General features: G+C 42.2%; 1 protein-coding gene and 1 long non-coding RNA gene across 8 annotated transcripts in view; both read left to right on the plus strand.

The window, feature by feature from the left end:
• Positions 1–22858, plus strand: part of LOC310765583 (uncharacterized protein) — a 267886-nt gene that overhangs the window by 64947 nt on the left and 180081 nt on the right. The gene's annotated exons all lie outside the window — the stretch shown is intronic.
• Positions 10424–22010, plus strand: LOC310765627. The gene is made up of 2 exons (XR_014549690.1): positions 10424–16139; positions 16380–22010. It is a non-coding gene; the product is annotated as an uncharacterized lncRNA (long non-coding RNA).

A 22858-nucleotide genomic window follows, 5' to 3' on the forward strand; every position in this document is an offset into this window, starting at 1 on the left:
TCTTTGGTTTCTAATAAATGTATCAAAGTGCCCCGAGGGTAGCTTGGTTTCACATTGTAGGTACTTCGATTGGAGATTAAAAGGAGAAAAATATTCAGGTTTTTCTTTTCATCTCATTCTCAACATGGGTTTGTTTGTTTTTTAAAAAAGCCACCCCCATGAATGGGGATAGACAATAGTTCTCAGTGAGCTCAAAGTGGCTTGAGGAACACAATGTACATTACATGTGTGCTGACCTTGCCCCCTTCATCTTTGAGGAATTTTCCATGGTGACAGATATCCATGGTAACTCTTCACAGTGCCTTGGATATAACCATAGAGTCTCCAAACAACTTGTGTTCATTTCCACACTCTCCCGCTGGGCCCACCCTGCCATTTTGCAGAATTAGGGGCTGCCACTTTAGGCAGGTGGTTTGGAGTGTCATGAAAGGGGTGAAAATTGTTCATTGTTTACTTTATTGTTGTTGTGTTTTTTTCTGACAGGGAGGGGAAAGAGGTACTTGTGGTTTCTGCCTCAGGTGCAAAACAACATCAGCCTCGTCTGGTCTTGATTACTAACGCAAGTCGACTTACGGATGGGAGGGTACCATTCGCTGCTCCATCTCTTCAGGCAGCGAAATCTCTTGGGCCAGCTAGGATGCATCAGACCATCTAGTCCAGCAATAGCCAAGCAGATACCTATGGGAAGCCAGAATTTTTTTTGGGGGGGGGGGAATTCGATTCAATTCACATTGCAAGGTGAACTTGAGACATTCACACTTCCTGGAAAAAAGTTTGAATGAAAACACAGCCATTTCTGAATTTTGCAGTGCAATTCTCTCCGTTTTAAAAATGGGGGGCCCCACTGTCCTTCATTAGAAGATTTGAAGCTGAATAGTTACCTTTAGAGGCTTTCCTACATCAATAAAGGGTGGGCTAGACCAGGAGTACTCTATATGTTGTTGAACTTAATCTCACATCTGTTCCAGCCAGGATGGCCAAAGGTCAGGTATGGAAGTCCAACAACATCTGGAGGGACTACATTAGTTCTCTATGGACCAATTCATCTTTCAGATCCATTCAAATTCTTTGATTCGCTGTAAAATGCTTGTGGCAAATAGCATTATGTCCTCATTCTACAGAGAATTCACCTTCCTCCTTGTTTGCTTTCCAGAATAATATTTTCTAGCTGCTTCTGTCATTTCACTCCGCAAGTTGTGTATTATGAAAATGCAAATACTCATGATCCCTGCATAATTTGCAAATTTTAAAGGGAAAAGAAAGAAATTCCAAATTTTACAGATGCTAAAATTTAGTTCTTTGGTGCCTTTGGTTAGAGCCATAATGAAAAGGTTAATGGTTTTTTGTTTGTTGGTTGGTTTTTTACATTTGGTTTATTAGCATTTAATCTAGGCTGGTAGTGAATTGATGGACTTGTCACCAGAAACATTTCTGGGTGAAGTAAATAAAGGATCAATCTGGACTAAGACAACAGGACTAGCAGCAAATTGCTCAGAATTTATTGGTTTTCTTTTACTCGATGACTCTTTCCTGGTTTCTGGCTTTGCCAGAAGAAACAGCTGAATGATGAGATGGAGAAACAGTGAAACATCTAACAGCGATAGGTGCAAGAATCTATCTCTTTCTAAAAGTCAATGCACACTTTGCTTTTTTTAAAAAAAAACAAAAACAAAATAAAACCTCAGGTACAAAAAATACCTGAGATAAATGAAATACTTAAGTAGTAAAACGAAAGCAGCAGTTGGCTTGGGATGCTGCTTCTGTGCATATGAGAAGGAAACACAGCTTCTGTGTCATTTACATGTGTCAGTATATAAGGCCACAACCATACCATAAACCGAAAGCACTCTCATGCCACTTTAGAAGTCATAGCTTCCCTCAGAGAATCCTGGGAACTGCAGTTTCTTGAGGATAATTGATTGGTGTTTGGAGACCCCTATTCCCCTCACAGAGTTGCAATTCCCAGAATTCCCTGGAAAGAAGAATTAATCATTAAATCACTCTGGAAATTGTAGCTTGGTGAACAGATTGGGGATATCACTTTCATTAATGCTTTGCCAGCACTAAATCAAGCCAATGCCTTAGCCTTACATCAATATAAGAATCGTAAACTAAAGTTCAAAAATTATCTGTTTGGTAGCCAGGCGTAATCACTAGGCTCAAGTCTCAATACAAAACCATGGTAAAATGTAAAATGGAGGGATTTCCTCTTCCAATATGATGAAGCAGAGAAGGAGAGAGGTACAAATTTCTGGTCTGTACTGAAGGAGGAGTCAAGAATAACTGCTTCCTCATTTTTAGAGGGTGGTTGAACTTCCCATTCTACAAATGGAAGTGACGCACCGACATGTGAACATTTCACAATAATGATCTAGTAACTTTTCTTTGGTGATCACTCATAGCCGAGTAAGATTGCCTTCCATAAACACGGTTTTAGCAATGAGTCCGTAAGTGACTGTGGAGGCCAATTCTGGATCCACGCGTCCTTCCACAGTGGGGACATTGGTTTCCGGGTGGGAATTGATCACGGTGTGGATTTGCCAAGCATGCCTTCCTCTTAGCACATTTCTCCCTTGCATCCTGCATTCGAGTGTCTTCAAAGCCCATGACACCTTTGGTAAAGGCTGTTCTCCAACTGGAGTGCTCTCAGGCAAGTGTTTCCCAGTTGTCAGTGTTTATGCTACATTTTTAAAGATTTGCCTTGAAACAGTCTTTAAACCTCTTTTGTTGACTACCAGCATTACACTTTCCATTTTTAAGTTCGGAATAGAGTAGTTGCTTTGGAAGACGATCATCAGGCATCCACGCAACATGTCCAGTCCAACGAAGTTGATGTTGAAGAATCATTGCTTCAGCACTGGTGATCTTTGCTTCTTCCAGTACACCTAGTAACTTTATTAATCGTGGACCTACTTTAAACAGGGTTATTTGTTGTTTACATGACCACTTCAACTAGTGGCTGGGTCAGAATTAATAGCAATGAGAAGAAAAGACAAATATATGCCTGCGTTTTCAAACATAGCTGCTAATTTGAGATTAATCTGAGTTTTTGGCAGTGGCACTTAAGACAATTTTGCAGCTACTACAGCTCATATTTAAGGCCCTTTTATGGGATTCTCCGGAATGATAACTGGATTATGCAAATGGCGAGCAAGTGAGTTTATTTGGGGGAACGGATTAATTTCTAAAGGGAGAGATGTGAAGGTGAGGCAATGTTAATGAATAGGGATTTTTGCCTCTGCATGCCAACTCGTTATTGAGCGTATATTAGCGGCAGTGATGCTATTAATTCAGTGATTCTAACATTAGCAAACTACCAGTGGTAAATAATGCAGTATTATGGGAATGTTTACTTCTATTTCATTTTATGGTGGGAAGGAGAAAGAGAGTGAATGCAGATAAGCACCGTGCCACCAAAGGACTCTAGAATTGCTTTGATAGTCCCAAACTAATTGTATAGGTTTCCTGCCCCCCTCCTCCAAAATAACTCTTGAAATGAGGCTCTGATGCAGTTAATTTATGTTCCAATAAAGGCCTGTCAGGACTTTTCATCAGCTTTCAGAAAGAGATTGCTGGAATGTAGCAACGAAATATTTGTGTTTTAGCCTCTCCTGTTTGTTCTCCTCAAGCCTTTACCGTTTGTGTTAAATTCTTTAGGACAGCATTCCCCAACCTGCTGCTGTGCAGACATTTTGGACTATAACTCCCAATGGCACCAGTCAGCAGCATCGTGTTGGCTGGTGTTGATGGGAACTGTAGTCCAAAATATCTGCAAGGCCCAGAGTCAGGTGGGCTGGCCGAGCAAAATGGAAATTCCTAAAAAATAGTGACAGTGGGGGTGGTTAGCGTGGCAGAAGTAGACATTCTGGCAAATGTGTGGCTACTACTTTTAGAATCAAGCCCTGGGTCCCACTTCTGCCTACTTTCCCTTTCCAAATAATACTTAGCACATCCCTGCCGCATTCTGTTTTATTTGCTGCTGTCATGGGGCGGTTTGGCTATAGTGACATTTTGTTTTACTATGCATTATTGGAGCAAAAGCGGCCTGCTGTTTCATGCGGAAGCCCCAGGTTCTCTGTTTCCTCTTGTCTTGCCCACAGGGTGGGGCTAAATAAATCCAAAGAAAATAGCTTCCCCACCCCCACCCCAAATTGCCACCAGATGAGGGCCAAACTATAGGTGGAAGCTACAGCAGACCTATTTGCTTAATGTTGGGGTCTGCCCCAAATGAAAACAATATTTATGAATTTGGTCTGTTCACTTAATGCACCAAATGAAATTATCTTCCGTGTCCAGCTGTGGGTCAGAAGGAGGCAGGTTAGCTTTCTTTTCTCTTAAAAAGAAATTGGACCTGTTCCCCTCCCTGACCTTTGATATGCAATTGGGGTAGACCAGGGTTTGAACTTGTAACATAGTTTGGCCCAGAAATTCACAAACTGATAATGAATAGCCTGAGACACGAGGCATTTTCTGTGTCAAGACTGAATTAACAAATACTATGCAGCCTTGTCCTAACTAGCAGACACACACGTACAAACACACACCAGCTGTCCCTCAATGAATAAACTGCGTTCTGCTGAAGTGTTCAGAATTTGAGGTTTTCTTGCACAGACTCTTGTGTTTTGGTGTGGAAACTGTTACATGCCACGAGCCGCTCTGTCCAACCACATTTCATAACATTGTTTCATCAGATGGTCTTAATTTTCTGCATGACATTATCTTTTCAAGCTGACATAAGATTGGGCTGTGATATTTGCATATGCAAGATGGAACTATGCAACTGAACTGTATTTCTCCTTGCGTGTGGTATTTCAGTTTGTGACTTAGGGGAATCCAATGAGCAAACCCTTCCAAAGAATTTCCTCAGATTCCTGAATAATTTTATTGTTTAAAGTAATATTAAGAGCTGCGTTGCAGGACTTATTGCTAGCATAATATGTCATGTGGACGCTTTTTATTTTGCTTTTCAGTCACTGGTGTTAGTGTGGAATTATTTATTATTTATTAATTGTTATTCATTTTTCTTATTATAGCATCAGTGCATGGCAATTTACAGAGTACACGAAGGCAGCCCCTGCATAGCTTCCACTCTGAAATTTGACATGGGAGCCAGATAAATGTGGGGAAACAGAACAGGAACATAAACAATATGGTCACAGGATCACTTCTTTCTTTATGCAGTCATACCTTGGTTCTCAAACGCCTTGGTACTCGTATGTTTTGGCTCCCAAATGCCAAAAACCCGTAAGTAAGTGTTCCGGTTTTCAAATATTTTTTGGAAGCTGAACGTCTGACACGGCTTCTGCTTGAGTGCAGGAAGCTCCTACAGCCAATCGGAAGCCGCACCTTAGTTTTTGAATGCTTTCGGGAGTCAAATGGACTCCCGGAACGGATTAAATTTGAGAACCAAAGTTCCACTGTGTATTATTGTCAGTGGGGATCAGGTGCACCAACTCTAGGGGGTCAAGGTGTCTTTGGCCCCCTCAATGTTGAGGGTGCAGAGGAGGCCCAGTGTGGAACTGAGTGTGGCACACTGGCCGGTTCCTCCAGAGTGCTTGGCCTTCTCCAGACAATGTGACATCACTCCATGCATGTGATGTCACACACAATCAATGCGCACCAGAGCCAGTGTGGTGTAGTGGTTAAGAGCGGTGGACTCGTAATCTGGTGAACCGGGTTCGTGTCTCTGCTCCTCCACATGCAGCTGCTGGGTGACCTTGGCCTAGTCACACTTCTCTGAAGTCTCTCAGCCCCACTCACCTCACAGAGTGTTTGTTGTGGGGGAGGAAGGGAAAGGAGAATGTTAGCCACTTTGAGACTCCTTCGGGTAGTGATAAAGCAGGATATCAAATCCAAACTCTTCTTCTTCTCTTCTTCTCAATCTTGGGGGCAACTTGGCTCCCCTGGTGTGCATTATGTTTTATAGAGGTCCTGTCCCCAAGGAGCTTACAATCTAAAATTTGACACCGGGGAAATAACAAAGGAAGAGAAGCGATCTGAAGGTAGGGGTAAACAGAGAAATAAATAAGACACAATTGTTTCAGGTACATATATTTAAGTTTGCTTATAGGCTTAGAATGTCTACAACACATTTAAGAAAACTGCAATGGCCTTAACACAGTTCCTGAACTTTTCAACGAGGCTCATGCTAGAGGACTTTCTGGTGGAATGGACTTGAAATGAAAAGTAGGGAATGGGAGAGGGTGCATGAAAGAGGAATATTTCTATTTAGGTAGATGAAAGGTCCAATTTAATTCTGTCCTTCTGAAAGGCAGAGTTACAACCAGATTATTCTCAAGGGGGGGGATATGGCGGGGGGAGAGACCTGCGTTCTGATTTCCTCTTCTGAATTTACTGTTGGAATTGCATGCACCTGATTGCCAATAGCGTACCAGTTTCATTAAACTCACACAATCAGGAGAAGGCATTGATGATGGTAGTAAATACCTGCTAGAACTTGATGTTCTAATAATTTGCTATGAGAAAAATTACTGAATCTCTGTGTAGCAAAACACAAGCTGGATAGAGTCAAATTTCACATTCTTCCCCTTCACAGTTCTTCTAATTTTTCTTCCTTTCTCCTTCTTAACATTCCCCAGTTAACCCTTTGAAAACTTAACAAAGGCTGTCCTTGTGCATAGGCACAAATGCTAATGCTGTTTGACCCATTAGCTCTAGGCAGTATTTTTCTTTAGTATACACTAATTTTTCCCCGAATAGTAGAATGTTAATTCCATTTTACAGAAAGAATACTGAGTCTAACAGAGAGAGGTTTGTCCAAGGTGACCTACAAACTAGTTTTGGGGCTAAGAAATAACCCCAACTAACCCATGATGATGACGATGATGATGATTTTATTTATACCCTGCCCATCTGGCTGGGTTTTCCCAGCTCTCTGGGCAGCTTCCAGCAGAATATAAAAAGATAATTAAACATTGAATGTTAAAAACTTGCTGATACAGGGCTGCCTTCAGATGTCTTCTTAAAACTGTGTAGTTCTTTATCTCCTTGACATCTGATGGGAGGACGTTCCGCAGGGAGGGCTCCGCTGCCGAGAAGGCCCTCTGCCTGGTTCCCTGTAACCTCACCTCTTGCAGTGAGGGAACCGCCAGAAGGCCCTTGGAGCTGGACCTCAGTGTCTGGGCTGAATGATGGGGATGGAGACACTCCTTCAGGGTAACTCAGTGAATGCTTTAGGCCATACATGTTCAACCGGTCAACTGCGATTGACAGGTAGATCCCCGGGTGATTGTGGTCGATCGCGGGACACTTATTGCTCGTGGGATTAAAAAAAATGTGGGAATGCATGTCTCTGCCCCCTCGCCCTCGCTCTGTTCCTCTATCGCCTCTAGTGGGCGGTCGTTTGGCATTTGATGATTGTGATTTGGGATACGATGATTGGCGCTTCGTGCGTTTGTTGGCTGTGGATTTTGTTGTGAGCGATTTATGGTATTTCTTCCCCCAAAAAGCTCAACAACTCTGGGCAATCCTCCCCTTCCACACACACACACACACACACACGTTCCTCCTCCCTCCAATGACAATGGGTAGATCATTGCCAGGTTTTTTTACACTGGGAGTAGATCGCAGTCTCTTGGGAGCTGGACGTGCCTGCTTTAGATGAATGATCAGCAACTAGCTTTTCTTTAATACGAAATAGTGGGAATGCATCTATTTTGGAGCTCATTAGGTTTTGATAACCAAAGTGGGTGAGAGCAGAGGATAATATTTCCCACTCACATTATGTGTACACTTAACATGTGTGTCTTAAGGATGGTGATTCAGATGTTAAATACCAAAATGGTGGAGGAGGAAATGACTTTTGTTCTCCTGAGCTGGGAACTATTGTGCAGCCTGACAAATACTGTGTAGTTAAACTGCTTATCTGCATTATGGTTTCTTAAGCAAAGACCTTTAAAATGCAGCTCCACTTTCTCCCCCCCCCAATTGCTACTTTGCATTGTGCAGCTCTCAGTTACATCTCAATTAGTCATGTCAGTGCAGTTTTGCAACCTTGACATGGAAAACAGTGTTTTAAATAACGTGATGAGGAATTTGGGATGGGATATTCTGTTACAGAAATAGTTTTTAGTTTTTTAGAGGGGAGAGGGACTCCATCGAAACACTATGATGAAATGTTTTATGTGCATACTATCTGCAGTTGGAAGACGTGAAATTAAGGCGAGCTGTAAAATATAAAGACTCCAGATCTGCATATGATTAGCTGTAGTAAATTGAAGTAAATTTGCTTTATATTACTCAACGAGTGTTTTTCAGCAGTAAACCAAGATTTGTTTTTGCTTCTATTGCTGCCATATTTGTAAAAATGACTCAAAGGCCATGCTGAGTTCAGAGTGAGGCCTTCTTGGCTACCACTTTCATGTTCAGTTTTGGAGAAAGAAAGGAGAAAGGCATGTAGGGGGAAATGACTCTGGTATAATTCTTCAATCACTCACACAGCAACAGAGCACAATGTGCGTAAGAAAGCCCCACTCCATCCTCCTCACATAGCCCTCACAGGGAGCAACGTGTGAATAGGGTTACTCCCGTTGTTGTTTTTCATTTCCTACCTTCAGGTCACACCAACTCAACTGCCAAGGAAACCCAGTGCAAAAGCAGAGAGTTCATTTCTGGAGCATGTTAAGGGAAGCATGCTCAGGAAACGCAGGAAACTGGACAGAATTGCTGGGCTTCACTGTTGAACCTTGAGGAATGAGTGTGCAAACTTTCCTATGGCTGCCACATTGTAGAGGAAGATGGGTTGTCATGGGCAAGATGTCTTGTCAGAAAGCTTGCAGTTGCCAGTCTTCTGAAATTCAAAATCAAAGAATTTCAGTCCTAGGAACCCTAACTGCAAGTCAAATGTACAGTAACATAATCTGGGAATAAATGTAATGTATAAATCATTACAGTGGTACCTCAGGTTAAGAACTTAATTTGTTCCGGAGGTCTGTTCTTAACCTGAAACTGTTCTTAACCTGAAGCACCACTTTAGTTAATGGGGCCTCCTGCTGCCACTGCGCCGCCGCTGCACGATTTCTGTTCTCATCCTGAAGCAAAGTTCTTAACCCGAAGCAGTGACGTAGCGTGGGGGTGCAGGGGGGCCGGCAGCACCGGGCGCAACATCTGGGGGGCGCGCTCGCACTCGCAGCTCTCTGCCCCTACCTGGCTCACTCTCTCTCACTGCAGTGCTGGCTGTGCGAATCCGATCTGAGCCACCGGGTCGCTGCCCACTGTGGAGGGGGTGGGTGCCAGGCGTGCGGTGCGGAGAGAGAGTGAGGGACTATCTGGGGGAGGGACAGTGCAGCGGCCGCCCAGCGCAGCTCTGAGCGCGGGAGAGAACCACACCAGACCAGACCAGGCAGCAGCAAGAAGAAGCTGGCATCGGCGGCAGGTTAGGGGTTAGGGGGCGCAAATTACTTGCCTTGCCCCAGGTGCTGACAACCCACGCTACGCCACTGACCCGAGGTAATATTTCTGGGTTTGCGGAGTCTGTAACCTGAAGCATATGTAACCTGAAGCGTCTGTAACCTGAAGTGTATGTAACCTGAGGTACCACTGTACTTCTGTCCACTGTGAAATACACACACACACACACACACAGAGAGAGAGAGAGAGAGAGAGAGAGAGAGAATGTTACACTTCTCAAGGAAGTTGCTAAATGGAAAAGAGGAAAGGGCTCTTGTACCTTTAATAGGGCATTTCAGGTATAGCTTCCATCATAACTATTAAAGGTTCATGAGCCCTCTCCTGATTTTCAAAGGTTCCTGATCATTAAGTGGTTTTTAAAGTTTGATCCATAACTCCATGAGTGGTTGAGCACCACCACCACCCTGATCTCCTCCAGAGGATTTTCTGGATCTGCAGGTAAGTTATTTTTTGGAGCTGTAGGGTGGAGGCAAAAATGTAACTCTTCCCTTCCATTCTGGACCCAAGCTGCTTCTGAGAACAGAAGCTGCCCTTCTCTGAACAGAAGGACATTTTCCATTTGTAGAAGACCTCACTGGGCTCAGGCCAAGGAATCTCTTTCTACTTCTAAGTTCGGTAGTAAAGGTAAAGGTAAAGGTACCCCTGCCCGTACGGGCCAGTCTTGACAGACTCTAGGGTTGTGCGCTCATCTCACTCTAGAGGCCGGGAGCCAGCGCTGTCCGCAGACACTTCCGGGTCACGTGGCCAGCGTGACAAAGCTGCTCTGGCGAACCGGCACCAGAGCAGCACACGGAACGCCGTTTACCTTCCCGCTATAAAGTGGTACCTATTTATCTACTTGCACTTAAGGGTGCTTTCGAACTGCTAGGTGGGCAGGAGCTGGGACCGAACGACGGGGAGCTCACCCCGCCGCGGTGATTCGAACCGCCGACCATGCGATTGGCAAGTCCTAGGCGCTGAGCTTTTACCCACAGCGCCACCCACGTCCCCTAAGTTCGGTATTTTGAATCAAATTACCAAGTGCCCACAAAACAATTAATAAGGGCCCAATGGATAGTAATCAAGTTATTTCTCTCTCTGGGAGATAACAAATCACATTAGACAGTTGTCTCACAAAACATCAGTGGGAGCAAAGAGTTTCCTTGCACACTTTATCAACATCACCCAGTTCCACCGAAAGTCTTGCCACATTTTGAAGTCTATAGCTATGGAAAATAAATCCATTTTCTAATATCAGCTTTTCTTTTAACCTATTTGTGAATGATTTATTGTGGTAGAAAGTCAGATGATGATAAGATAGCGCTGTTTAGAGGTCATTGAAGAGTTCTTGGGAAGTTTTTTTCCACCAAGGTGCTGGTCTCGCAATGTCAGTCCGATAAGAAAACTAACAGTTTATGTCAAAGTTGGCAAAATGAGTTTGTCTGATAAACAGTCTGCTTAGTGGGCATCAATCATACTTCTTTTTCATGCTATGTTGTATTTATCATAAGGTGAACTTCCGTGACTTGATAGTCTTGCAGGGTTGAGATTGCTGCATGTTAAACAGCATGGCTGTGCATGGAGGAGGGACAATGTCCTGCATATATTGAGCTCTGCCAAAGGTGTGGCCATTGGCTTCTACAGTGCTCACCTGGTGCCAGGTGAGACCGCTATCTTGTTGTCTACAAAGCCGATGGTATTATAGTTTGAACAATACATAACAAAGGGAGAAAGTGAAAGGCGATGGAAAGAGAGGAGTGGGGGAAGAAGAGAAAAGGGGAAAAAAGAATAGAGGTGTTATAAATGGAAGGAAAGAGATGGTACGAGAGAGAAAGTGGGGAATAGATAAAAGAACTATAAGCACAATATGACAGGATTTTCTAAAATAAAATGCTCCGAGGGCGCAGAGCGTCCAACAATTTCGCAAATATGTTTTTCCTGTGGAAATGGGGGAAACTGCTAAGTGTGCATTTCAGACCCTCCAAATCTTGCTGTTTCCCTCCTCCCTCCCCCACCAGCATTTTCAGCTTATTCCTGTATAAATCGCTTTGCAAAATTGCCTTGAGCTGAAACAATATATCTGAGCTTGGGTTAAAAGCTTATAAGTGCTTCTCTGCTTGAACAAAGTGAAATCAGGTTACGTTAATAGAAGTATTAATTAATTTGCCCTCATTTATGCAGCAGAATTAGCATTACCAAAAGTCTTTACTGCCTTTAAGTACGCTAAATTGTGTGCAGCTTTGGCGACAAGAGTTTCAACCACAGCACCTAGCGATGTGTCAAATGCCGTTGAAAAATATTGTCCAATTTGGAAACCTGAGACGTAACTTGGAAATGCTGTGGGGTGTGTTATAATGAAAATACCAATCCACATTAGCCATTGTTGCCATAAGCAAAAATCTTAATATCTTGGCCAAATCTACGTAAGGTTCATGTAATAAAGTCACATTCCTAATTTTATTAGGGATGTGCCAAGTTAAGCGCTTTGCTGGCCTTTGGAAAGATTTATTGGTTAACTTCTGCTGAATTAGTGGTGACTGACAAGGGGACATTGTTTTATAGGACGCAATTTAAATAAAAAACCTGCAGGGTATTTCTCTGTAACGTTGTCACTTCAAGTCCAAACTTGGAAGAAAGCAATGCGTATTAAGGAGGAATCTTCATTAGTTTTTATGAATGCAATCTAGTGCTGTCAAAATCTTCCTTATAAGGTAACGTACAACGACAACTATAATCTTGTTCCAGCTTTGGTATTAAAAAACCCTCAATATTTCAGGTTCATTGAAAAATCAGGGAGGGAAGAAAGAGAGGGAGACAGAAAGGATAATTTTGTAGGCCTGTCTCTACTGACAAGCTTTCTTTTCCAGCTTATTTTTGCAGTAGGAAATGAAGTAGCCAGTCATGAAATGGGTGCTCATCTTGACTGATTTTTATCAATATGCTACCTCTGTAAAACGAGGCTCCATTTAGGAAGCATGGCTGTTGACAGACCTATTCTCTTTGAATTTTCCAAGCATTTGTTTTAAGGCAGAGATGGGTAACTTATGGCCCTATAGATGTTTTTGGACTACAGTTCTCACCATCCCTGGCCATTAGCCATTCAGGCTGAGCAGGAGTCCAGCAATATATGGAAGGCCATTGGTTTCCTGTTGGTTTTCCTCTCCTATTTCAAACCTCTGGAAGACAGCAGCCCTCACCACACCTTCTGTTAATGAATGTCACAAAGTGATTATGTGTTGCATAAGTACACCTCTTTAATATATCCTTTTTTGTAGAACAAATGAATGTTATTATACCCATGTAGACTAATGTGTATGTTTTCATTGCCGGGGAAATTTAAGAATTTGTTTTATATCGAAAAGCGGGCTTGCATAATAATCATAATCATATTGTTTATACCCCACCCGTCTGGCTGGGTTTCCCCAGCCACTCTGGGAGACTTACAGCATATCTAAAAACATAATAAAAACATCAAGCATTAAAAACTTCCTGAAAGAGGGCTGCCTTCAGATGTCTTCTAAAAGTTGTGTTATTCTTTATATCCTTGACATTTGAAGGGAGGGTGCCACTACCAAGAAGGCCCTCTGCCTTGGTTCCCAGTAACTTCACTTCTCGCAGTGAGGGAACCAGCAGAAGACCCTTGGAGGAGGACCTCAGTGTCCGGGCTGAGCAACAGAGGTGGAGACTCTCCTTCAGGTTTACTGGGCCGAGGCCATTTAGAGCTTTAAAGGTCAGCACCGACACTTTGAATTGTGCTCAGAAACGTACTGGGAACCAGTGAAGATCCTTTAGGACCAGTGTTATGTGGTTCCAGTGGGGCCTACTCTGCTTCCAAAGATATTCAGGGTTATATTTCACATTGCCTGATGATCCCTGGATCAACCAAGTGGTAGTTGCTCTCAGGGGATTCACTTGTGAGTTGAGGCCCCGCTCCCCGCTTTGTGATGAAATAAGACACATGGACACAAGTAATTTAGGTTAATGGGCTAAAAAAAGGCCACAACTTTATTGGCTACAGAATGTGAGTGGTATTGGCTTAGGCATTGGATCCAAACGGACTATACTTGACTCCTGCCCGCTCTGTAGGGAGTCACACACAAGGGTTATTAACCTGTAGGGGGAGTTTGTTGATGCAAATCAACTGGAAGCTTTCCCCTAGAGCAGTGGTGGCGAACCTATGGCATGCGTGCCATACTTGGCACACAGAGCCCTCACTGCTGCCACGTGCGCCATCGGCCCATCCGCGCTCTTCATGTTGTTTTCCCCCATTTGTTCTCCTGCTCCCCCTCACGCTACAGCTTGCGTCCGCTGTTAGAACCCAGAACCGTTTTTGCCAGTAGCTGGAGATTGTGTTAGGTGATTGGTCTGTTTTTCAATTTGCTGTGTCAGTGGCTGTTTCTGATTGGGTGTAACAGCGTTCATTTTTAACCCTTTCTGTGCTGGGTTTTTTTTTTGGCACTTTGTCAGACCATGATGTTGGTGTTATGTGTTAGTTCCAGTAAAGGTATTATTCATCATTTATTTCTCCCCCCCCCCCAAAAAAAAATCCGAACAGCTTTGGGGCACCCCCCCAAAAAAAGCAAAGCAACTTTTGCAACCCCCCCAAAACTTTGGTCAGCAGCTCCCCCCAAAAAGTTCAACAACTCTGGGTACTTTGCGATAAATAAGTGGGTTTTGGTTTGCAGTTTGGGCACTTGGTCTCTGAAAGGTTCGCCACCACTGCCCTAGAGTCATCGGAGGGTCATGCCATGGCCCTAGCCACCACCTGGGCATCAGACAGGAACCACGACTGCCGGATTCCTTTAATGGAATACCCTTCCAGGGGAAAGGTAGGTGATGGCCACAACTTCTCCTCCAACACACAACACATTTTCCAGTGCCTAACCACCAAACCTTACAAAGTTGTGACGATTTGCTACAAGGTAGGCGAAAAACCAAGTGGCTGGTGCCAATCTGCCACGTGGAAAAAATTCCTACCAGGCCCCTTGAACAGGCGACCAACCGAGGTCCATAGCAAGGTCAAGTGCTGAATGCAAGACATAGAGCAAGGGTCAACAAACCTTTTCAGCAGGGAGCCGGTCCACTGTCCATCAGACCTTGTGAGGGGCCGGACTATATTGGGGGGGGTAAATGAATTCCTATGCCCCACAAATAACCCAGAGATGCATTTTAAACAAAAGCTCACATTTTACTCATGTAAAAACACCAGGCAGGCCCCACAAATAACCCAGAGATCCATTTTAAATAAAAGGACACATTCTACTCATGTCAAAACATGCTGGTTCCCAGACTGTCTGCGGGCCGGATTTAGAAGCCGATCCGGCCCCCAGTCCTTAGTTTGACAACCCATGACATAGAGGGAGGGAGGGCAGGAGATCCAAGGAAGCAGGAACAAGACAGGAGGAGCTCGTGAGCCCGCGGCCTTTTAAATGTGGCCACACCAAATTGGCTGGCTGGGGGGCATGACGTGGGCCCAGGACTCTGTGACACAAGGGACCTGGCCATGCCCCCCCCTGTGAGCACGGGAAGCGATTCCCACCCACAACCCCTCCCCTCGGTGAAGAGGAGAGGCTTTCCCACCTCATAAACGCACGCCTTAGTTGGGACTGTGGATGTAGGCAGTCGTTCAACGGAGATCTAGAAAAATGGTAACGAACCAGATAGCAGTCGCCATTCTTTTCATTGAGGCTTAATTCCACAACGGACTGAATAATCGTTACGTCAAAAGCCATAGTTTATAGCACAATTTTTACCCTGCGCGGCATGTTGCTTCACTATGCAATGCTACCCTTGACACCAAACGGTGAAGCAGGGAGGAAGGCCCTTTACAAGCAAAAAGTCGCCTCTCGGTATCTGTGTACATGATGAAAAATTAGTCATTGGAAAGCAGCAAGTCCAATGCAGATTACAGCTAGCATTTGGTAAAGTGGTCATTGAAGTGCTGTGTTGTGCGCTTAAGATCACTGTTCAGATTTATTTGCTCATTTCATCACAGGGAAGTGTGCAGTTAGCAGGACAGATGGAGGAATGCTTGAGGAATTTGATATTTTCGAATTCAGATATGAACTGACCTGATCTGCACCTCTCCGGCTAATGTACAGATCGGATCTTGGTTATACACAGGCTTTAACGCCTCCTGAATGCTCCACACAGTTCTCTGCTTAAAAACCATTTTAAAAATATTTTTAAATGCATATTTTGAGAGAAAATATGTGTAATTTCTGATAAAATATGTTTATAAATGCCTATCTTTGAGTCTCTGACTCAGATAAGCAAAGGAAAAAATTAGTTAAGGGTTATTGTTAATGTATTGATTGGACTGTATGTTGAGGGAATATTTGTTTTTATTCTTTGCATATTACTGTTTCTTAGCCACCTTGAGTCTCTGTGGACAAACTGGGGAACAGAAGTTTTTAAAATAAAGTAAGATATTTGAAGCAAAGGTATCTTTGAAGTACACATTTAAATGTTATTTAGTCCAAAAATATCTGGAAACACAGCCTGTATCTTTAGCTAATGGATGAGGAGCCTCCAGGTGTTGCTGGACTCCATCTCCCATCAGCCCCAGTCAGCACACCCAATAGTCAGAAATGATGGGCGTTTTAGTGCATCAACATTTGGAGGGCCACAAGTTTCTCATCTCTTCCTTAATAGGAGCTACGTACAACATAACATGTAGCTAAGATGACTCTCAAGGATTCTATAATGTGTGGCACTATCCAAATACAGTGGTACCTCGGGTTAAGAACTTAATTCGTTCTGGAGGTCCGTTCTTAACCTGAAACTGTTCTTAACCTGAAGCACCACTTTAGCTAACGGGGCCTCCCGCTGCCACCGTACCACCACGGCACAATTTCTGTTCTCATCCTGAAGCAAAGTTCTTAACCAGAGGTACTATTTCTGGATTAGCAGAGTCTGTAACCGGAAGCGTCTGTAACCTGAAGTGTATGTAACCCAAAGAACCGCTGTAGTTCATTTAGTAAAAGTTCAGCAAAATGCAATGGCTGTAATGTACCATGTGTGCAAAGTAAGCCAGCCTATGTAAGTACTTTGATCGGCTAAATATCTTTGTGCCTTTGCAAAGCTCTGTCAGTTGTGCTTCAGACATTAAAAACTAGTACTGAAACATGTCATTCCAGGCTTCATATGGATGTATAAAACTAGCAGCTGTGCATGCAATTGTATAATTTAACATATGCAAATTCATGAAAGTCATTTTAATTTTTCACACACACACACACACTTTTTAATGGAGAAATTTAAGTTGTATTCATAAAGATTTGATTTCATGAAAGATTGAATAGACTTGCATGAGATGCAGCTTTTAAATTTGGTTTGTGTTCTGTATTGTGCTCTGATTAGAGAGAGAGAGGCTTAACGGGGGCCAGATCTGATTGCTCCGCTCGTCACTGGGAACCTTTCCATGAATTTTCATGTGCGTTGCTTGGATTGGGCACCAACCCTCTAGAGCCACAAAGGAATTTTAAAATTAAGCATGCGCTGAAATGCTTTGCCGGATTCAGACTCGAGAGTATAAAGTTTTAATGGCCAGCCATCCATTTGCAGTTTGGTATCAGAGCAAAAGCACTGGTGTAATTGATTCCAAAAAGTTGGGAGAATTTCAAGTAATGATTCTAGGTTGGCATCTGAATGCAAGATGGTTGAGCCAGATCAATAATATGGGCGAGATTGAATCTTTCTTCCAGTCTTCTTGGCAAATGCCTGTTCTGTTACTTGCTTCACGGTGTCTTTCTTTTTTCTTTTTATAAATGTATGTATTCTTCCTGCCCACCTCCTTTTCTGGACTGTTCGGTTTAATTTGCTTGTTTGCACAATTTAGAGTTATTTCTTGTACATTCACCCCTCTGGGGAATTCTGCTTTCCCCTCATGACATCATGACCTCCTAGATTTAGGGTTGCTACGCACACATATCTGATCTTTCATATTTGCCAACTTTGAGATATATGTATGCAGAATAGCTTTTGATCCAGCAGAGTTGTCTGCTAACATAAGAGAATGGGAAGCAATTTTTTTCTTGAACTTTCCCCCCTGCATGTACACCTTGCCACCACATCCATTCTGATGGGACCCCCAATTCTTTGGTGTATATTTTCAGGGAAAGCACAAGGGGCTGTAGCAGGGACATGGAAAATATGAAAAATCAGCTCCCCTTCTCTTACATTTGCCAGCAGCAAAGGATTTAGATCTCACCCTGACAGGCCAGTTGGTTCTTAGAAAAGGAGGGTTCTGTGAGTTTAAATTTATGCCCGTCAGCTCTGCTTTCTGTTTAAGGGAATAACTAGACATAATAACAGCAGATTCCACGTGTGGAACTGCTAATTGCATAGAAGTTGAGCGGGCATCATTTTTAAAGCAAGAAATGTACACTGCCTTTCTGCAATCCGGGACAGAAAGAACTCTTATTGTGGAGAAATATGCTTAGTTGGCCATCCCAATATGGCCCTCTGAGGGTTAATGTGGTAGGAAAGTCACCCTTAGTGGGGTCAAGGAAGTAGAATCTGTTGGAGTTATTTTATTTTATATCTATATATATAGAGTTTATTTACAGCACACACACACACACACACTTGTCAAACTAAACATGAAAATAATAGTATAGAATCAAGAGAAAAACAACTACAAAACACAAAACAAAAAAATACAAATAAGACATGATAACGTGCGAAAACTTATACAAAACAAATAATCACACACCCACATACCATTGTTCAGTTCTTCTTTTCTTCTAAGTGACTTCCTTCATCCTCAACACTGTTCTCTTTTCGTTTTTGGTAAACTGTCTCCTTTTCAGTTCATTATTACCCTCTTTTTCTTTCTGTTTTTAACTTAAGTACCATAAATTATTCTGCAGAAATTAATCCAAGCAAGTCCAAGTATTAATTTGAGGGCACTGCTTTTTAAGATATTCTCTATATTTTACCCATTCTTTTTGGAATTTTTGCTGGGTTTGACCCCTAATTGCCTCCGTCAATCTAGCCAATTCAATATAATCAAATAGTTTGTCTTGCCATTCTTTTTTTTGTTGAGATTATTTCTTTTTTCCAATTTTTGGTAATTAGTGTTCTTGCCGCTCCTGTGGCATAAAGGAATATTTTCATATTTTCTCCGGCAATACCTGTGTCTGGTATCCCCAATCAAAAAGCTTCTGGGTTTTTTTAAAACAAAGTTTTGTTTAAACATTTTCTTTAACTCTTCGTACACTATATCCCAGAAGCCTTTGCTTTTATCACATGTCTACCACATATGTATGAGTGTCCCCTCTACCTTGTTACACCTCCAGCACAGATTTGATTTTGTTTCATGCATTTTACGTATTTCATTTGGTGTTAAATACCATCTGTAAAACATCTTTATTAAATTTTCCCTTATCACTTCACAAGCCGTGAATTTCCAACTCTCTTTCCATAATTTTCCCGATGATCTGTTGGAGTTATTCTAAGATGGTTGCTAATACATGTAGTATTTAGAGACCTCTAGCCTGAGTGAAGGACAGCTGGGAGAAGAGTTGTGTCATCGTCACCATCATTGTTTTTATCATAATCATCAGCTTTAATTATTTGCACACAACTGTTCTTTGGAACAATTCCAAAGTATTTATCCCCAAATCTATCTTTCTATGTATTTATTTTGGAAACCACAGCTGCCAATAATGGCAAGACTGAGCGACCGCTCTATAGATGGGGACATAGCTTGGAGCCACCTAAGTGTCTGAGCCAAGGATGGAGTATTGAGGAAGCAAGCATAGGATTAAAGGTAAACGTAAAGGGACCCCTGACCATTAGGTCTAGTCGTGGCCAACTCTGGGGTTGCGGCACTCATCTCACTTTATTGGTCAAGGGAGCCGGCGTACAGCTTCCAGGTCGTGTGGCCAGCATGACTAAGCCGCTTCTGGCGAACCAGAGCAGCACACGGAAATGCCGTTTACCTTCCCGCCGGAGCGGTACCTATTTATCTACTTTCACTTTGACGTGTTTCGAACTGCTAGGTTGGCAGGAGCAGGGACTGAGCAACGGGAGCTCACCCCGTCGCGGGGATTCGAACCACCGACCTTCTAATCGGCAAGTCCTAGGCTCTGTGGTTTAACCCACAGCGCCACCCGCGTCCCCTAGCAGAGGATTAGGAGGCTCCTAAAATGCATGCTTCAAAGTCTGTAGTACTTCCATACTGTGGCATACTAATAAGTGGCATCAAGGGTGCCCTTCAGCCAGGGAATCGAAGAATTAGATCTTTGTGAATTGTGATACAATGTGAACCGCAGTTTCCTTCAGATGCTGCACTTCACTGAATTTAGCAATGCAGTTCTTGGCTCTAAAATGTACAGAATATGTATGAAAATGTGTGTTTCAGAATGAGATCTGTCTTTTTTTTCCTCCCTGAAAACAATGTGTTCAAACTACGTATTTAAGTGCTATCTGAATATGGATTTTCCTGTGGATTTCTTCCCTTTAAAAAATCCACAGATGAGTGCAGAATCAGGACTGATAAAATAATACATGTGGAAAAATGACCAGCCATCCTTACCTCTGGCAATGCTTTCTGATGCTCTGGTGTGCCAAACATGGAAGCAAGGAGCTGAGTACAGTACAAAAGATTGTGAGATTCACAGACTCAAAGTGCGCATTAATACATTCCTCTAAAGTTTGCCTGCAGGGAAGCTTAAGTGGTTTTTAGAGAAAAGCCTCCCCGTTTAGCATTCTGCTATGCAGAACAGCTCAGTACCCATGTCAAGTGTAACATGAGAAGCAGCTCACAGATTCCTTTATGGAAGATTATCTCTCGATTACCATCACCTCTATCTAAGCTCTTGTTTCCTAAAGAGGTATATGGACTAGGTTTGTAGGTTCTATTATTCTCACTCGTCTTTCATCTGTCCCATGAAATTGGCTTTGTTTTATTCCCAGCTCTTGAAAAATGATGTCACCTCCAATCCCTTTTTCCATTTGTATCATGGGGGGTGTTTATCAAACCACTCTTTAAATAAAAATATATACAAAACACATTTCTGATGTGAGAAAGAGTTCCAGGAATAACCATATAATTTCAAAACGATACTGATTTTGTTTATACGCAACATAATCTTTTACAGTGCTTAGTCTTTATTTGAAGCATTGCAAAGTGGATTTTTATGAAAGGTATTATAAAAGACTCCTTGTTTCTTCATAACAGATTTGAACATTAACTGATCAGAGTTCAGATAAATAGTCTTTACTCTCCATTAAAATATTAAAAAGCCTTTGGTAAGAAACTGGCATAAAGATCCTTCATTCTTGTTTAATGAACACTTGTTGGCAAGTATAACACTTTAATAGCTTTGCAGAATGAATTTTGTGTGAGCATCTTCCATTTCCCTGTCAGACGCTTGTCCAGGTGCTGGGAATTTATTGGGGGAAGCATATTTTTACTCATTAGTTTTGTATTTGATTACAGAACAGTAAAATATGAACCACCAAGTCCCCGAGGCATAGCTGTGTACATTGAGATTAGTAATTGCATGTCATCGTGTTTTCCATTGGAATTTATATGGACAGATGGGATAGGTGCTTCTTAAGTGGGTTTAAAAGCAAAGCAAATTTGTATTTAATCTTTTTTCCAGGCATATTTTCCCTAATGGAGGAAAGGTTAGGACAGATGATATATTTTAAACACAGTTTTAATTTATTTTTTTTCCTGCCTCATTCCCCTCCTCCTTTTGTTAAAAGTATGAGGATTTCTGCTCTGAGAGGGAGAGGTTTGTATATAATATGAAAGCCAGGTACAGTATATACATATATATAGATATATACCTGCTAAAGAAAACCAAATACATACCTGCTCATTTAATCAACGTGAGGGAGAGTTGTATAATAGAAATTAGCATAAAGGTGTTTACATGGATGGATGGACAGGTGTAAATCTGTAGATGGTATTTTAATTGTAACGTGGGAGAACGCAGTGGAAAACCATTTCACACCGTCTTTCTTTCATTCGTTTAAACCCTTTTCTGCTGCACATTTATTTTACTCCCTCTGAAAGCCCTTTGAGCATGTTGATCAGAGAAGATTGGGGTTACAGAGCTTCATATTTCAAATGTTACATTTCCTGCAATAAAGTAACAAATTTGCTTGAAGTGCTTTTAGTTTAACAAAAACCACATATGCTACAGCAGCCGCATAGATGATCTTCATCTCACACTGTGTATGTGGAGTTACAGAATGCCAAGCATGCCTAGATTTTTTTTTTTTTGTATAAAAATGCTCATAAATGCAATTTCCAAAACAGAATCTAATGAGGTACTTAATAGTCACAAAACTGGCACATTTGATAATTAATGTTCCTTACTGAATTTTTGCTGATGCAGCATAGTTTGAAAGAGAGAAGAAAGTTAACTGAACATTTCGCTTGATCCAACAGGGAAAATGAAAAGTTAACTTTTATGTTTTAATAAAAAAAGAAAGAAAGTGCAAGAGAGAAAACTATCTTCTTTGGTATTTGACTGTCATAGATATAGGCCCTTCTAATTGCTCTAAAACTTCTAATTATGCTGAAAAGACATATAAATGCACCTATTGTTCAACCAAAAATCATAATGAAAAAAATAAAATGTTCCAAATCCAGAGATCCACTCAGAAAACAGCAGTCTGTATTTGTATTTCTGTGCATTGTATGCTTGCTGGATTCTACCTTCCTGCACCCAAAGTGTTGAGCAATTGTTTCAAAAGTTGTATAAAAGGCAGCTTCTCTGTTAAGCTCAGAATTGAGACTGGAACGGGTCCCACCTATATCTGTTGATATTTGGAATCTGCAGAATAACAGATATATAAATATAATGAACAGTGCACAAGCCCTCCTAGGCTGGGGAGGGCGGGATACAAATAAAATTTTATTATAATTATTATGATGATGATAATGAAAGAGAGATAATTTAAGCTGCACAAAATAATTATATACGTACTTTTTAGAGGATTTAGCAGTCATGTGATAAGAGCACAGGTCCTCGTATGGATCTGTAACTGGTTAAAGAACAGGAAACAGAGAGAGTAGGAATAAATGGACAGTTGTCATAAACAAGGGATTAAAGAAGTTGGTTCTCCTGAGGATCCGTATTGGGACCTGTGCTTTTTAACTTGTTCGAAAATTACCTGGCATTAGGGATATTGGGCAGTATATGGATGTGTCAGGCTCATTGACTACAGTCACCCCAGCTATGGTTGATGATACCTGCTCTAGTCTCCCCCAGGCCCTAGCCTGACACTCTTAACTACAATTCCACACTGTCCCCACAGTGGCAGGGATGTAAGCAGCTACAAAGGGACTCCTGTGGCAGTGAGACCTTGGACCATTGGCTGTGGTGAGGACTACAGGGCCTGCTGCCTTCCAGGGCATTTTCCAACTGGCCCAGGGGGCGTGGCCCAGGCCCTCATTTGGAACAAACTTTTGGGGAAGTGCGGG

This window comes from Podarcis filfolensis (genome assembly GCF_964270895.1).
Source record: "Podarcis filfolensis genome assembly, chromosome: 6".
Taxonomy (NCBI): Eukaryota; Metazoa; Chordata; class Lepidosauria; order Squamata; family Lacertidae; genus Podarcis; species Podarcis filfolensis.